At 41.6% G+C, this 17,745-nt stretch overlaps 1 protein-coding gene across 5 annotated transcripts in view; it reads left to right on the forward strand.

The window, feature by feature from the left end:
- The window catches only part of LOC308189761 (uncharacterized protein), a 595,077-nt gene that overhangs the window by 36,147 nt on the left and 541,185 nt on the right, over nucleotides 1–17,745 (forward strand). Inside the window, exon 1 of one of the 5 annotated variants that reach the window (XM_080580224.1) lies at nucleotides 7,454–7,547. The exons of 1 other annotated variant lie outside the window; for it this stretch is intronic. The gene's annotated coding sequence lies outside the window, so the exon portion shown is untranslated. 3 more of the 5 variants (XM_080580221.1, XM_080580225.1, XM_080580228.1) reach the window with 3 other exon arrangements.

Below are 17,745 nucleotides of genomic sequence, written 5' to 3' on the forward strand. Positions count from 1 at the left end.
GTCCAAAAAGATCACATCAGCGGGTTTCTCTTGATCGACTAGATGGGTGATCTTATCATAAAAGGAAATCAAATTTGTTAGGCAGGACCTACCCCTCATGAACCCATGTTGGCTGGGACCAATGACCGCATTGTCCCCCAGGTGCGCTTCAATAACTTCAAGGATCATCCTCTCCATAATTTTACCAGGCACTGACGTGAGACTGACAGGCCTGTAATTGCTAGGGTCTTCTTTCTTACCCTTCTTGAAAATTGGCACAACATTTGCCAGCTTCCAGTCCAGTGGGACCTCTCCAGATTCCCAAGATCGTTGAAAAATAATTGAGAGAGGTCCCACAATGACGTCAGCCAGCTCTTTAAGCACCCTGGGATGAATCCCATCCGGACCCATGGACTTGTATGGATCCAGGTGGAGCAGCAAATCCCGCAGACGTTTGGGGTCAGTTGGGAGTCTGTCATTCCCATTGTGATTGTCCTCCAGCTCAGGGCACCCTGGGTCCCAAAGCCCATCATCAGTGTTGAAGACAGAGGCGAAGAAGGTGTTAAATGTCTCTGCTTTGCCTACGTCATTGTCTGTGAGGAGACCTTCCCCATCAATTAGCGGACCTATGTTTTCTTTGGTTCTCCTTTTTCTGTTCACATATCTAAAAAAACCTTTTTTATTGTCTCCCACAGACATGGCCAGCTTCAACTCTAGTTGGGCTTTGGCCACACGAACAGCATCCCTGTATTCCTTCCTCGTCACCTGACCCTCCTTCCAGCAGCTGTACACTTTCTTTTTTTGCCTAAGCTCCAGTAGAAGATCCCTGGTCAGCCAGGCCAGCCTTCTGCCCCGCTTGCCTGACTTCCAGTATTTTGGAAGTGCCTGATCTTGTGCTTTTAGGGGGCAGTGCTTAAAGACTGACCAGCACTGATGGACGCCAATGCCTTCAAAAGCAGTTTCCCAGGGGACCTTGCTGACTAGTTCCCTGAGCAGCCTGAAGTCTGCTTTCCCCATATCCAGGGCTGAAGTTTTGGTGACAGTTTTCCTTCTGTCACCATAAATTCTAAACTCAACCACTTCATGGTCACTATGGCCGAGACAGCCGCCAATTGCAACGTCTCCCACAAGACCCTCTCTGTTCTCCAGCAACAGATCGAGGGCACCTTTCCTAGTTGGCTCCATTAGCACCTTCACCAAGAAGTTATCATCTAGGTGCTTTATGAACCTCCTGGACTTGCTTGTGTCAGCCGTGTGGTGATCCCAGTTGACGTCTGGCAAGTTGAAATCCCCCATAAGGACAAGGAGAGTTGATCTTGAGGCATCTCTTTGTTCCACAAAGAATAATTCATCAGCATTGTCGTCCTGGCCAGGTGGTCTGTAATAGACTCCCACAACAACATCCCCTTTATTTGTTCGTCCCTTAATCCTTACCCAGAGGCTCTCGACTTTGCCATCCCCAACTTGAAGTTCCACACAGTCCAGCCCATGCTTCACATACGTTGCCACCCCGCCACCTCGCCTACCTTGCCTGTCCCTCTTGAAGAGCCTGTAACTATCTATTGCAACACACCAGCCACAGGACATCCCACCAGGTTTCGCTTATGCTGACGATGTAGCTGTGGGACTGGCCCAAGACTTCTAGCTCATCCATTTTATTCCTCATACTGTGTGTGTTTTTGTAGAAGCACTTCAAATGCGCCTCCCTACATGCAACACCTTGCGGAGCCGACCGAAGGACCTCACTGGCACACAGTCCCTCTGATTCTAGCACACCATCCCTTAGCTGATCACCGGCATGCCTGGTTTTATCCCCTTCCCCCTTCGACTGTAGTTTAAAGCCCTATCTATCAGCCCTGCTAACTCCTGAGCAAAAATCCTCACCCCTCTCTGAGAGAGGCACATCCCACCTGGTGCCAGCAGGTCCGGTGTCGCGTAGACCTTCCCATGATTGAAAAACCCAAAGTTCTGTCAGTTGCACCAGTCCCAAAGCCATGTGTTAATGTGATGAGTCTGCTTGTCAGCATCGATCCCCCCTAGTGGAAGGACAGAGACAACACAACCTGTACCCCTGATCTTTTAAGTAGTTGCCCCAAAGCCCTAAAGTCCCTTTTGATCGCTCTCGGACTTCTCGTTGCTACCTCGTCATTACCAGCCTTTCAGACTTTCAGATCAGTAGCGGGTAGTAGTCAGTGGGCCTTATGAGGCGCTTGACTTTCTTAGCGAAGTCTCTTACCCGAGCCCCAGGGAGGCAACAGACTTCCCCGTGGGGTGGGTCCGCTTGGCATATTGGGACCTCCGTCCCTTTCAAAAGGGAGTCCCCCATGACAATAACCCTTCTTTCTTTCTTGACAGAAGATGCAGCAATGCAGGGGGTAGGTTGCCTTGCCTTAGGCACCTTCTCCAACTGGGACGGGCTTTCGTCTATTTTGTTGTTCTGACTGTTGTGTTCTAGAGCCTCATACCTGTTACATAAGGGTAGATGGGAAGGTGAGGTGGGCAGGGAGAGGGCTCGCCTACCACACCGAGCAGGAACCTGCCTCCATTCCCCCCCCTTGGCCTAGGTCTCCTCCTACTGCCTGGCAGGACGAGGGAGCTTTTGTCTCCTGCATAGCAGGAGACACTTGTGCTGTGGCAGGCTCGTGAGCCTGTCTCAGAGAGGGTAGAGTACACCTCCACCAGTCAATTTCCCTCTCTGACTCCCTGATGCTCCTGAGCCTGCTGACCTCCTCCCAAAGCTCTGCTACCTGGTTGAGCAGCTCTTCGACCTGGGCACACCTCCCACAGGCATACCCCTCGCTGCTGCTGTTGGATACCGACAGAAGACTCGGGCACACCCTGCAGCCCAAGACCTGGACGGCGGTGTGTTTCCCCGAGCCCTACGTCTGAGTAGCCACACTGGTGACTGTGGCTGGAGAGGCCACAAGAGATGCAGAGGCCATGGTTTTCTGCCTGGTTGATACCATGGCCAGGTTCCTTGCAAGCAGGTTACAAGTACCGATGATAAAGACCGCCGCAAAAGAGTGGCGAGGGGCCCTCCCTGCTCGCACTGCCTGCGCGAACTGCCGCGCCCCGCCTTTCTGCCGCGCCGCGCCCTGTTTGCCCGCCCTGGTCACTGCGCTCCTGGTCGCTCGCGCTCCCTAGGGGCTGCTTTTGAACGGCCGGGGAGAGGGCGCGGCTGGCTCCGCCTATGCCTCGTCAGCCTCCTTCGCGAGGGCTGCCGGGTCCTGGCGGCTCCCTCGGCTGCTTCGAGTGGCCTCAATGCCAAAAAAAAAAAAGCCCTTGATGCTGGAAAAAAAAGCCCTGCCTGTCTCGATCCCTTGCTCCGCTGCAGAACGCATCTGCCCCAGAGCCGATCGCCTTGGCATATAAATATATATACATATATGTATATAAAAACTTGCACTGATTCTGACTGATCATTTGCAGCTGAAATTATTTCTTGCTCTAGAAATTCTTCAATGGCAAAATAATGCTTTGTCAGCTACTTTCAGCTGAGGGTAGAAGAGTGTGTATCCTCATGAAATAAAGAGAAGCAAGTGAACAGAGGAGTTCTGGCTAACGTAAACCAGGAGACTTAGGCTGAATTGGGAATGGCTGTCAAGGCTGAGAACTAGGGCCTGTGAGGTGCAGGCAGAGCTGTGTTAGATCTAAATAAGCAGCCTGAGAAGTGTCTACTGTGTAGTGTTTTCCTAACTTTTTATTCCTTAAAACAAAAAGAAAAAAAAATCTGCTGGTGAGCAGCTGGGACTTGAAATTGACAAAATGTCTGACTTACAGTAATGCTTTCTGAGCAGGTTAAGTATTAATGTATTATGCATCTTGTATTCAGCAAGACCTGTCTGATTTTATATCCTAACTAGTACTTAAAGAAGAAATCAAGGTGAATTGCCATTAGCGATTGCCAGGTAGGCAGATAACCTTATCCTGCTGTAACTTGGCTCAAGCCAACTCAACTGAGTAAGAGGCTAACTTTGCCCAGTGTTGCTACGTTTCTTTTATTGCTTGTTGTGTTTTGCTGTCTGGCTAAAGAACAGATAATTTCTAAACTCAGTATTTGTCTATTTCTAGGCTTTCTTTCAGAGTGAAAGTGCAGTCTTCATGTTTACTTTTCTGCATTTGTTATTCTAACTCTTTATACAATACTGGTCCCTTAAATAGACAAACTTGCTTGTCTTAAGAAAAAAAAATTCCGTGGCCCCCCGGGCATCAGACACACTAGCTATGCTTTTTTTGCATAACCTCTTCAAATGTGTACACACAAAAACCTGTGGGGGTTAGCTGGAAATTGGGGGAAAATAGGGAGGGAGGGGAGGTAGGAGGAGATGCATGGCAATAATTTTCTGTTTCCAATGAGACTTAAACAAAAAGTAAACTTCTATAAAGTTTACCCCCTCCTGATGGGAGAGGAGGGGGAAAAATAGACCCAGCAATCACCACTGTTCCACAGGAGCCATAAAATCCTGAGCGCCACTTCAGATTTGCTCCTCAAAAGAAGTGTGTCCCTGTGGCAGTTTTGAAGCTTGAAAAGCTTTGTTCTCAGCTGGAGTGACAGACTTGAGCTGTATTATTGATGTTCAAATACTACTTTGCAACTAGAGAAAATGATTCTTTAAGAAGGCTCATGGGGATTTGTTCCTTCTGAAAGATGGATCAAAAATGGCAGCCACAATCAAGTCCTCTGTCAAATTTCTACTGTCACTTAAAATTATTGTCATCCTATAATTAAAATCTTTATAGGAAACCCCTGAGAAACAATATATTTTGACTTGAATGTGTTCTAGACTAATGAATATGCACATGTTTTCCAAGAAGGAAGATTTTATCTAAACCATTTTCAGTTCCTTTACCATAGCATTTGAATTGTGTACTTTTTTTTTTTTTGAACTGACTTGCTAGCTGAATACTCTAGAGATGCAAAATGGATGGTTTATTTTGAAAACTTAAATGCTGTGTTCTTAGAACTGCTTGAAAAATGTTGAGATGTGATTGCGGTATTTCAGACAGATGGAAGTTGGGAGTTAAATTCTCTAAAGAGTATGTGAGTACAGAAGAAAATAGTACTAATAGCTGTTAATATTCCTTGATACTATGACAGTGACTCTCTTGACCACCTGCTGTGGTATGCTGCACAAATGTTAGAGGCTTCATAAATAAATGAACACCTAGACAACAGGAGAGGTATGTGAGGATGAAAAAGCTGGGAGATCTGTTTGCATCACACTCTAAGTCTGTAGGAAAGGTCAAGAGATGACTTTCCACTGTAGATGTTTCAAAAAACAAGTTCTTCTGTCTCTCTTGCTCTAGCTTGTAGATACAGTTGGAAAACATAGATAGTTACTGTGGTATAAAGGCTGCTGATGTTTACACTGGCTAGAAGTTTGAACTTGGTATTCTAACACTACTACTTTTTTAATTTTTATGGAGTTGCTTAGAAGTATGCCTACTAATACACTTTAAGGTAATAAAGTTCATGCTTTAAAATTCATGAAGTCTGTCCCCTGAGCAATGGCTTGAGTGCATTTCTAAGAGTTCTGTCCATTGTTTCCATATCACGTTTCCAAGTATGTTAAAATTCACAGTTGTACCAAAAGATATGGAAGCAGACTGCAACGAATGAGAATATCAGCATAATAGATTACATTGAGTAACTGGCACTGTCTTGTTTAAGTAAACTATGTTTTAATCTGAATGCTTATTTTTGGGTCATAAATGGAATTTACTGAGGCTAACAAAAATCCTGGTGCTTTTCTCAACAAAGTGTCTGAAGCGATGCTTCATATTAAGCAGTTACTTATTTTATTCTGTGCTATGTTACAGAGTCTGTTTTCACAGGATTTTCATTTTTTTTGGTCATAGTTAATGCTTCTGGTTACAGTACGAACCATGGAGAAAAAGGGAGAAAAGTCTTAGGCTGTTAACAGATTTCTGGATGTATCTATTTCTTTAATTTTCTTTGGGAAGAGAAGATAAAAATAATCTGAAGACTTGTGCATGAGCTGTCAATGGTGCTTACTATTTTAGGAGAAAAAAATAAGTCATTTCAAATGCCATTGTTAATTGGTGTATTCTGTAATTCACCTTGTAAGTGCCCTTGTGTGTACACTTACATTGTATTTTTAGTTGAACTTCAGATAATTACGATGAAAATGATGTAAGGATGAAGGAGGAGAGAAAAGACTGTTTCAGTTTTATACAGAGTTCAGTTATTTTCAGCTGCTTCAGGAGGCGAATATGGACATGACAATTTTGAAAGAGGCATCTATAAACAGTTGTACTCTTGTAGCTGTTCTTAGGAGTAATGTAAATACTCTGTATTTCTTGCTCAGATTTTGAACACTGAGTTCATTATGTGAAATTGTTAAAAGTCTAAAACTGTGGTGTTAGTGCTTACTATCTTTAAAGTCTTGATTTATATATATTTTACATTTAAAATTTTAGGTTTAAACTTAGACCTTGAGTAGTACAAGTAGCTTTTGAATCCATTCAGTTGAGTCTTTTGATTCAGCTGAAAATGATTCCTAATTGACTTAAGGTAAACCAAAACAGACTGGACTGAATTAGGAGTGAGTGTTCATTGAGCCTCTGGGATGACTTAAAGAAATGGCTTTTAACTAACAATTGCAGTTGAACCAAAAGAAAACCAAACCTCTTCAGAGTTAAGACTGACCGTCACAGGAAATAGCACCAAAACAGTGGCACAAGGGATGAATCCATTAATAAATAGAGGGGTGTTCTCCCTTTTCTTTAGAAGGGAAAACGGAAAAGGAGTATACTTTTTATATGTAGACCAATAAAGAGAATGTTAGCCCAGTCTGTGTGCCATGTCAGTTTTCTAAAGCAAGGAATAGTTCTTCCTTCAGTCTTCAGTTTACTGGTGTAGAAGAACTAAATCCTGCTAGAGGCCATTCATCCTCAGTGTCTCAGCAGCTGGAGCAGTCATATCATGAGTTTTGCACTAGAGTGAAGCAGAGTTGCTGCTGTAATGTGCATAAACTGACAGCAGTGGTTGTAGCTTGGTGCACACTTAATCTGAGATTATTAAACAGAGCTTCTTCAAACCAGATTTGAAGGAACAAAAAGGAAAGAGGGATAGCCATTTCCAATACGTATCTTAGTTTAGCTTTACCCTTTTTGAAAATTTTCTGTAAGTTTTGTGACCTCTTCAAAGCTAGCACTTTAATTTTTAATATTATTGCTCCAAACAAATGTTTTATTTAAGTGACTTCAAACAAGAGTGGAAATGGCCTCTAACACTTCCATGTCTCCAGCCTTTCCTTGAAAAACAAGGAAAAACGCCCAAATATTGATTAACTTGTTTAGTCTTAAAGGGCTCAAGTACATGCTAATTTACTGCATTTTGTGGGATTAACAAGTATCACCTGATCCATGTTAACTAATTATTTCAGATGTAAAGTAAGGTGTTCAGAATTAAAGCTCCTTTATGATAATTCTTCCTAGCCTGATCATCAATGGAAAGCATCCCTCATGGACAAAAAAGCATGCAAACCAGAGCCTGGGCCAAATTCACAGCTTTGACCACAGGATTCCCAGAAATTGATGACAAGGTGTGAAAACATTGTTATCCACTCTGATGTTGTTTCCACAGTATTAAAAAATAAATGCTGTGGTTGATGTAACCTTGAAAGATGACTTCAAGTGTAACATTTCGAGTGGTTAGAGAGGACAACTTGAGGGCTGTGTGAAGCTCTTCATTTTTCTCTCCAGCAAGGTATTAGAAAACAAAATTTGCCAGCTTCCGTTTATTTTGGACTAAAGGTAGTAAGCATTTCAGATGAAAGGTGGGTGACAGTTGCTTTAGCTGTTTTGAGAAATAGAGCATTGGGGTCTTACTACTTTCTTCCTGCATAAGGGGGTCAATCTATCTCTGAGATGAACACAATAGAAGCATGGCTTGTGTCCCAGATAAACTGTATGGTAGCCAGTGACTGGGCTTTTCTATGTCTTTAAAAATTCGGTATTCTGATGGTTTCAGCCCTCCTCTACTGGCATTTGGAAGGACCCAGCAGAAGAAAACTAAGAGACAATACCATGTTTTTTGTGTGTGTGTAAAGAACTGTAACTATAGGATTCTCTTCTAATGAAAGCAGAAATACCAATTATGTGTTCTAAGAAATAGGAAAATGTTAATGTGAGGTTAATGTTTCGATGCTTTCTTGTAGTTTCCTGTTTATTCTCAACTAATGACATTACCAAAGAAGGCACAAAGAAAACCATTGCAAAGTTTGGAGATAAAGATCACTTTCTATTGATAGAAAGCTCAATATTATCTTTCCTACAGAAGGCAGGTCTGGGAAGATAGTCTCAACTTTTTTTTTAAATTAAGAATTTGACCTGGGGGAGAGATTGAACTTTACATAGGTGCACCTGTCTGCATTCACCATTACTGTCTTCCTTGCTGTTCACTGATGATGTGAAAATAAGGGCAACAGAACCAGCTTTTAAAATGAGCACCAAAACTCATAATTTGCCTTCAGGAACAATCCACCCTGCAATTGGAGGGGAGGAGATGAAATCATTGGCCTTGTTAAGGTTGGAAACAGGCAAATAGGATGATAGTCGTTCTTAAAAAAAAAAAAAGTGGATGTTAGCATAACATTTGGGCACTAATATGTATACTAATTAACAGAATCTTTCTGGAGATAGAACAAGTTTCCTCTTGGAAATAATCACCAGATGTCAATAAATCAAGAGGAAAGCAGAACATTCTTAAGGAATGCTTTTACATCTGAGTTAAATCTTCCACGTTGCCTCACTGTTATTTACCAAAAGTGTTTATGCTGGTGTTTTCAGTGAAGATGCTCTTTCCATGCCAAGTATTGATTCATTGAATACCTAGCTGCGATTAAAATATGGTGTCTGAAAGCCACCAAGGAGCACCAATTTAGCCTCTTGGATCTCTTAAAGGAGTTTGTAGTTGTAGTAGCCATGTGACAGCCTTCTGCTGTGCCAGGCGTTTCTTGGAGGTCAGTTCTTGATATTTTTTACTGACAATAGGAAAACTGAATTGTAGCTCATAATTTGACGTACAAACTAAGTAATGTTGATGTTTTTCTTTAAGGCTTGCCCACTTTAAATACAGATAGATTCAGAATATTCAGACACTCTGTGAAATAAGAGCATTGCCTTCACAATTTTTTCTTGTGTAGAACCGTGATTTGGTTACTGGCCCTGGCTGAGGGCTTTAACTCCTTTGAGGCAGCTGTAGTTTATTGTGCTGTATGCCTTACACTGTACTGTAGCATTTTCATTTTTTCTGTTCAACCACTTTGATTTTAAATTTCTGCTGCTGTGCTCTGCCTCACTCCCAAATTTATGGTAAAGGAGTAGTCAGTGATGAGGGAGACTTTAAATGCTTGGTAGACTTGGTCTGATAAAGCTCTGATATGGCCAGCCAGGCTTGTGCTATGACAGCTGCAAATTTTATAACAATCTACTCAGAGTAGCCATGGAGAATGCACCATCTCTGGGGATGTCCATAGTGCCACCTAAAGCAATAGCTAAACTTGGAAGCTCATGGTGATGCTGTTATAAGCAGGTACAATGGGAAGATGTGTTTGACTGTTAAGACAGTACAATTAATTGAACAGCCTTTTCCTATTTCATCTGAGAATTGCATGACAAACTGCTTTTCAGTCTATAGTCTCCTCATTGGACCTCACCAAGTTCCCACATAGTAAATCATTTTCAACATGTTTTCATCCTTTTGATCAGTCAGTCTTAATTTGAAATTTAAATCTCATTTTCTCATATAGATTTACTGAGAATAATAGTATAATTAAGTAGATTTTCATATGAAATATACATGAGATATTACTATGCGATGTTGCAGGTACTTGTAATTATCCAGTTGACTTTTGCTATAACAAGGCTTTTTCCAGCTGATAGTTGAGCTCTGCAAAAAAAAAAAAAGTGTCTGTAGTCTTTACATTTTCAGTTCTGCTTTGTAATTAGGGATACTGAAGTAACTTTACAGTTCTCTTATTTTGTATATTACCTTGTAAATCTGTTTGAGTCTACTTGCCAAAATTGGCGAAGCAGTAAAACTGGCTTTGACTAGTGTTCCTGGGGTACAGGAAGATAACTTATTCTACCTGTTTTAGATATAACAGTTCTCAGTATTGACTCATTTGTGCAGCACTATAGAAACCAGTGGATCTATTTTTGAAATAGATGGTATTCAGTGTTAGCTAGAATAGTGGGATTTTAGCTTGCAGATTATGTTGCGTAGTTGTTACAAACATTCAGTTGGAAGGCTTGGATACTTCACTTCAGGAATGATCCATGATGAAAGCATGTTGAATGCAAAAATACCACTTCATAGGATATGCAATGAACTTTTTTTTACCTATTGAAATTAGTGAATTTATTAATGTATTTGTTTTTGCAGAATAATACAGACAGGTGTTGTGTGTGTGCATAGCTTTTTAGTGACTGAAGTGCCTTTGTGGTTTGTGTGAGCCAGTGGAATGCATGGAGAGCTGTCTGGGGAGGGGTGCTGAGCCAGGAGAGAGCTGACAGGTCAGAATTCCAGTTCAGAGTGAGGTGTGAAGTTAGGAATTGGGTAGTGCTATATAAGGTCTCTATCCAACAGTTGAAAGACACCATGTGTTTGGAAGCCTTGATCTACTAAGGGGACTAGCTGACACAGGGAAGGATGCTCTGATGGACCTAAAACTTGAAAATCGTGAAGAACTGGTCAGGAATGTTGAGAGGAGTAGCCTTGGCTGCCTACCCTGATTGATTGTAAGGTGGTGGATATCAGGATCCTGAGAGAAGGAAACAAGGCCAATAGCAGGATTGCAACCCTGGCTTGCAAGAGAGCAGACTTTGGGTACAGGAATTTGCTTGGAAGAATGTCATGGAATACAAGCCTGGAGAGGGGTGGTCCAAGAAAAATAGTGGATTTTCAAGGATTATCTGCTCCAAACCCAAGAATGTTCTGTGCCTGTGTGCAGGAAAACAGACAAAAGCTGGAGGTTTGCATATGTAAATGAGGAACTCCTGATAGAACTTTGTTCTAAAAAGGTAGAAGCAGGGGTTTGGGTGTCCAGTAGTAGAGGCACTGTTAGAATGCATGGGTGGAGTTTAAGAGAGCCAAGGCAGTCTGGAGTTGAATCTGGTGAGGGTTAGAAGGGTAAGTTTAGATGTTTACTACTTGAGCTAAATCTCTTTAAACACTTAAAAAAAAAAAAAAAAAAAAAAAAAAACTATGTTTGCATTGTAGCATATTTAGGTGCAAGTCCCATATCTGTAAAATATAGCATGAGCATTTTCTGTAGCATAAAACAGACTGAACAGGACCATGACTTTTGGGCTGTCCTCTTTGATCTTTGATTCCATGCTGAATTTAACTTAGAGATGAAAACAGGAGGAGCTAGAGGAATTGCCTATGTTCCTTTAGTATAGGCTAAATGTTTGAGTGGTCTGAAGTTACTGCTTGTACTTTCTTCCTTTGAAATACACTGTAGTCTGAAAACATGCCACTTCTACAAGTGGCTCTTAAGTGTGACTTAGTTGCTACTGGGTTTGTTTTCTACCTATGACATCTTAAAGCAGTTTATACCTTAAGCTGAAAAAAAAAAAAAAAGCCTAGCTCTGGTTTTTCACCTTAGGGTGGCTGAAGACATACCTACTTGTATAGAGAAACTCCGTGTTGTTTATAAGTGTGATGGAATTAGATGCAAGAGAGATTCTAGAACAAGTTTAACACTTGCAGCTCTTGCACCTGTTGTTTCTCAGATGTTCTGCACTAACCTGGAACTTCAATATGTATATGTTTTTCATCTCCCTTTCCTGGGAACAGCATGTTTTTCATGGTGTGTGGGTTCTGTAGCCAAACATTTACCTACAAACTTTTCCAAAATTTGGTAGGACTTTGTATAAACTAGTAAGCTTCAGGAATCTCAGGTTTATCCTTTAAGCTGCTTGTATAATTATTCCATAATGGATATCTAGGAAAACTGAGTTTTGGCCTACAAAATAGGAGCTGAGGAGTATACTTTTTTTTGGAAGAGAAAACTGCAGTTCAACTGCAATCTCCTACAGGATGACTGTGACCTAGAAACCAGCTTGTTTTGAGGAAGAAAGATTTGAAGAGACATTGGAATTAAGTGATAGCGCTGAATAGACTGTCCATTGTAGAAAACAAGGTATTGAACCAAAGTCTTTCAAAATGTCCTGAATGAATAGCATTGTATCTTTTATTTCTAAGAGGAGGGCTATTATTAACACCTTGCAGACTGCTTTTTTTTCCAAGTTTGGTTCGTTCAAGAAGGAAATGTGTGAAGACCGGGCAGGGGGAAGTCTGCTTTTTCTGGTGGTTAGTGTTTTTATTGTGACAACCTCTTAGTGAGCTTTGAATGCTCACTGAACCCCATTTTCTAATTATCAAATCCATAACAGATTAATTTAGATGCCCTAGAACCAGAACTGCTGTGTTGAGGGGGAAGCCAGGGATGGATTTAGTTACCAGTGCTTCACAGTGATTGGGTCTTTTGATATTGCACGTCTGTAATCATAAAAATGCAAAACAAGCATTTTTAACTGACTAGGAAGTTACAGGAAATAATAAAATGCAAAGGATGCTGTTTATGAAAAATGCTACCAGCAAAAATATTTTGATAAAAATTCCTCTGAAATGCAAAGTTGGGCTTTTGGTCACCTGAGATACAATAGGTTGATTGGTGTCCTGGTTTCAGCTAGGATAGAGTTAATTTTCCTCCTAGTAGCTGCTAGGGTGCTGTATTTGGGATTTAGGATGAGAATAATGTTGATAACACACTGATGTATTAGTTGTTGCAGAGCAGTGCTTACACCAGGCCAAGGACTTTTCAGCTTCTCGCTCTGTCCTGCCAACGAGCAGGCTAGGGGTGCAGCAGGAGCTGGGAGGGGACAGACCCAGGACAGCTGACCCAAACTGGCCAAAGGGGTATTCCATACCATCTGACGTCATGCTAAACAATATATAGGGGTGGCTGGCCGGGGTGGGGGGCCGGCTGCTCGGGGATAGGCTGGGCATCGGTGAACGGGTGGTGAGCAATTGCATGGTGCATCACTTGTTTTGTACACAATAGTAGTAGTAGTAGTAGTACAATTATCATTATTATTATTTTTCTTTCTTTCCTGTCCTAATAAACTGCCTTTATCTCAATCCCCAGGCTTCATTTTTTTTTCCTGATTCGCTCCCTCTTCCCATCATCCCAGAGAGGGAGGTGGGAGGGTGAATGAACAGCTTTGTGGTGCTTAACTGCCGGCCAGGTTAAACCACAACAATTGACACAACACTATTGCATTTCATGCTTTCTGTTTTTTGTTTGTTTGTTTAAAAAAACCACACAAACACAGGTTACAGAGCGCAGAACATATTTTTCTGTATAGGTTGTTAAAACTCTTAAACATTTATCCAGGGGTTTATACTGTTGCAGTGTCAATCTGCTATTTTAAAGGAGTTCTTCCAGGAAAAGACAGGAGAGAAGATCTGTCAGATGTAGGAACTGTCAAACAAACGATACCATGGGGCTCCTCCTGTCATAAGGGCTATGTCTGCATTTCAAAACAGGTGGCCTCTGTGATGTGCCTTAAATTTCTGATCGCCTAACTATACAAGTGGGGGGTTCTGTCATGCAAAGAAGTTGCCTCTTTGCCCCAGTCCTGTGCTAGCAGGGTGTGGGAATGTAGGCTACAAGGTGCTACTTGGAGTTTTCTTGATTTACCGATTAATACATCAACTGTTTTAAATTTCAAAGCCACAAACTGTACTTTCTGTGAACACAAAGTGTTTTTTGGTGCTGGTCTGCATAGCAATCAACGCTTCTCGGAGCTCAACACCTCAGCTATACCAATAATACATCAAGAACATTTTTTAAACAGAAGTAATATTTGTTGTGCCCACTGAAAAGAGTACTCTTCTGCCTGAAAAATGGGTGGTTATAAAGGCCTGGGAAGTGTTCTCTCCACTTGTTTTTCTCCCCTTGTCTTTCTTTGACTCTTCTAGTGTATCTTCATTCTCTATTGGGATCACGCTTTATTTTGGTGATCATGGGGTATGAGTTTTTTTTTCCTGGGATTCTTTCTGGAGTCTAGTAGCAGGGTCTGTTCTCTGCACACCCATTCTTCCCCCAAACCTAAGGCGATTCAGTCTGTCTAGGAGTTATTTTCATAGGTAGGACCATACCAGATCTCAATCTTTCTGCCTGCTGCAGCCTTCCACCACTAATTGAGACAGTTATGCTTTCAGCATCATACTATAGAAGCAACATACATGCCAAATTGCTAGTAAGCTTTATCATTTTGGTGTGCTTCTTGAAAGTCCCTTAAAAATGTCAGGCCCTTGAAGCGTTCACATAGAGCCACATCTCTCATGAGCCTTTCTGCTATGTACCTCAAGCTATCTGTGAGCAGAGAGGGTCTTTGTTCATAAATATACCTTGTTCTCTATTCGCAAAGTAACCTCATGCTGAGAGTTGCTTTGGAGCTCTGAGCAGTCTGAGTAGGAAGTAAACCTTCTGAAGAAAACTATTATTAGAAGTTTGTTAATAACTATTATGAGGTGGCCTGGTCACATGGAAATACAGGGGAAAGGAAATGGGTTACGTAGGATGTGACTGATACAGAAGTTTGAGTATACACTGGATTTGTAGTAAGCTTTTCTGTATCTGACAACATTAATACAGTTAATGGGTTCTTTTGCTTTTCCATGCCTGTTCTCAGGTCAATTGATTAATTTCACCTTAAATTCTGATATGCTGAGATGACCTATATGCTGTGGGAAATGAGTGTTAAGAATGGAAGGATGAAATTTCAAATGGGACTTCAAATAGAGGAGTTCTAAGACAAGGTGAATACAGGGAGTAAGTGAAAGACCTGGAGCAAACAGGGAAGAGTTTTTGAATAAAGAATCCAATATAAAAAGTGATTCTTTGCTGTGTTGGGATAAAAGCAAGAGATCAGAGGAATCAAAAACTATATGGAATGGATAACCCAAGTAAAAATGGATTGAGGCATGTAGGCAGGGTCAAAGAGTTGAGTAAAGGCAAGGTGTGCAATACACAAACTAAATTATACTTTTAAAAGGTTAAATCCTGGTGAAGTAGCTTCTCAGCAATAGTTTGTTCAGTACTACCTAGCTTAGGTTTCAAAAGGAGAGCTGAATGATTGTCTTACATATTACTGGATTTTAGTCCCAGTCCCTTTTCTGGATAATGTTATCTTACTGATGTATTTTGCTCTTAAACTATTTTGAAGAGTAGAGTTCTGAAGGATTCCATCTGAAATGCAGCTAACTTTTCCCTATTACATATAACAAGGTGTGCCAAGAAGACTGATCAGAGATTTTTAAAGCTATTTTTTGTAGTTACTCCATTTTCAGGATAGTCTTGAAATTGCAAAAAAGTTTTGAGATTTGAGAGAGAAGCAGGATGAGGTGAATAGGAATAGGGCTTTCTTACTAAGTTTGTGAATTTAGTTATTCATTCCATTAAAATGATACCTCGCAGGATATTCATTTTCAGTGCAAGTGTGTTTCATTATATACCTCAAAGGCCTAACTTGATACGTAGCAATGGGACATGACTAACAGTATTGATTCCTGTTACCATGAGAACCATACCACTTTAGATGAAAGAGCTGTGCTTTCTCTAAACTGTGTGGGATTAGTTTCAGTTTATGATGTTGCCTTGGCTGCCTCTGGCAAACAGCAGATTTCAGGTACTAGTCTGCACAAATGAATGCAAAACAGTATATTTTAAAATGTAACATGAGTTACAAGGTGGCAGCATTAAAATTACAAGTCAGAACACTGGAAAAATTAGGTGCTTACTGAAGTGTTTCTGAGGCCAGTAGATGCAGATCAGACAGGGTCTGGTCCATTTTACAAGTTACCTGTATTGCCATATGGGGTGTGTCTTTGTCTGTGTGCACGTGTGTATATATCCATGTTACATACATATGTGTACTAAAGCAGATGTTTATGTGATAGAGAAGCTAAAAATGTGTGCTTCAAAATAAAAACAGGTTTAATGCACTTGACCTTTCTGTATTTTCCAGGTGAGGTTTCAACAGTGTTTTTTACTGGAGGTATTACTATGTTTTTGGTACAAAATACTTTTCTGTATCTAGTAACACTGTATGGTGGTTGAAATTAAGCTAATTTGAGATGTAACTGAGTTTCTTAATTTATTGCTGTCGTATATCTAAAACGTTTACTGTGTATTCTGTGGGGAGTGTGTACTCGGACAAAAACATATTTTTTAGACTTTTCTTCAGCAGGTAGAAATGTGTTGACTTAGTGACAGTTGTAAAGTAACTATTCAGCTACTAGAAAGCAAAATTCATTCAGCAGTACTAAGATCTTACATATTCCTTGGTATGATTTGGCATTGAAAATGACAACTGGAGGAAAAAAAAAGGGGGACTATGAAAACTTGTAAGGTTGCAGATGTCATCTTTCTGTACATCTGTTCAAGTTACTTTGATAGAAGCTCCTTCTGTGATCAGTATAGTGAGGATTTTCATTCATACAGTGCCATTTTCTGATCAGCTTTGGAAAATTAACTTCAGTGACTACGCTCAGTTTTGCACAGTGTTAAAGGGGCAAATAGTTCCGTGTATGGATCACCTGGATCCATACAAGTCCATGGGTCCGGATGGGATTCATCCCAGGGTGCTTAAAGAGCTGGCTGACGTCATCGCGGGACCTCTCTCAATTATTTTTCAACGATCTTGGGAATCTGGAGAGGTCCCTTTGGACTGGAAGCTGGCAAATGTTGTGCCAATTTTCAAGAAGGGTAAGAAAGAAGACCCTAGCAATTACAGGCCTGTCAGTCTCACGTCTGTGCCTGGTAAAATTATGGAGAGGATGATCCTTGAAGTTATTGAAGTGCACCTGGGGGACAATGCAGTCATTGGTCCCAGCCAACATGGGTTCATGAGGGGTAGGTCCTGCCTAACAAATTTGATTTCCTTTTATGATAAGATCACCCATCTAGTCGATCAAGAGAAACCCGCTGATGTGATCTTTTTGGACTTCAGCAAAGCTTTTGACATGGTTTCCCATAGGATCCTACCGGACAAAATGTCCAGCATACAGCTAAACACAAACATCATACGACGGGTGAGCAATTGGCTGATGGGCAGGGCTCAAAGGGTTGTGGTAAATGGGGCCACATCTGGCTGGCGGATGGTCACTAGTGGGGTTCCTCGAGGCTCCATTTTAGGGCCAGTCCTCTTCAATGTTTTTATAAATGACTTGGATGCAGGTCTAGAAGGTGTTTTGAGCAAATTTGCCGACGACACCAAACTTGGAGGAGTTGTGGACTCGGATGAGGGTGGAAAGGCCTTGCAGAGAAATCTGGACAGATTGGAGAGCTGTGCAACCACCAACCACATGAAGTTCAACAAAAGCAAGTGCCGGGTCCTGCACCTGGGACGGGGCAACCCTGGCTATACATACAAACTGGGCGACGAGACGCTGGAGAGCAGCCCCGCAGAGAGGGATCTGGGGGTTGTGGTTGACAGCAAGTAGAATATGAGCCAGCAGTGTGCCCTGGCAGCCAGGAGGGCCAACCGTATCCTGGGATGCATCAAGCACGGCATTGCTAGTCGGTCGAGGGAAGGGATTGTACCGCTCTACTCTGCGCTGGTGCAGCCTCACCTTGAGTACTGTGTGCAGTTCTGGGCACCACAGTACAAGAAGGACATGAAACTGTTGGAGAGTGTCCAGAGGAGGGCGAAGAAGATGGTGAA

The sequence above is a fragment of the Anser brachyrhynchus genome (assembly GCF_964034855.1).
Source record: "Anser brachyrhynchus genome assembly, chromosome: 2".
Classification (NCBI taxonomy): domain Eukaryota; kingdom Metazoa; phylum Chordata; class Aves; order Anseriformes; family Anatidae; genus Anser; species Anser brachyrhynchus.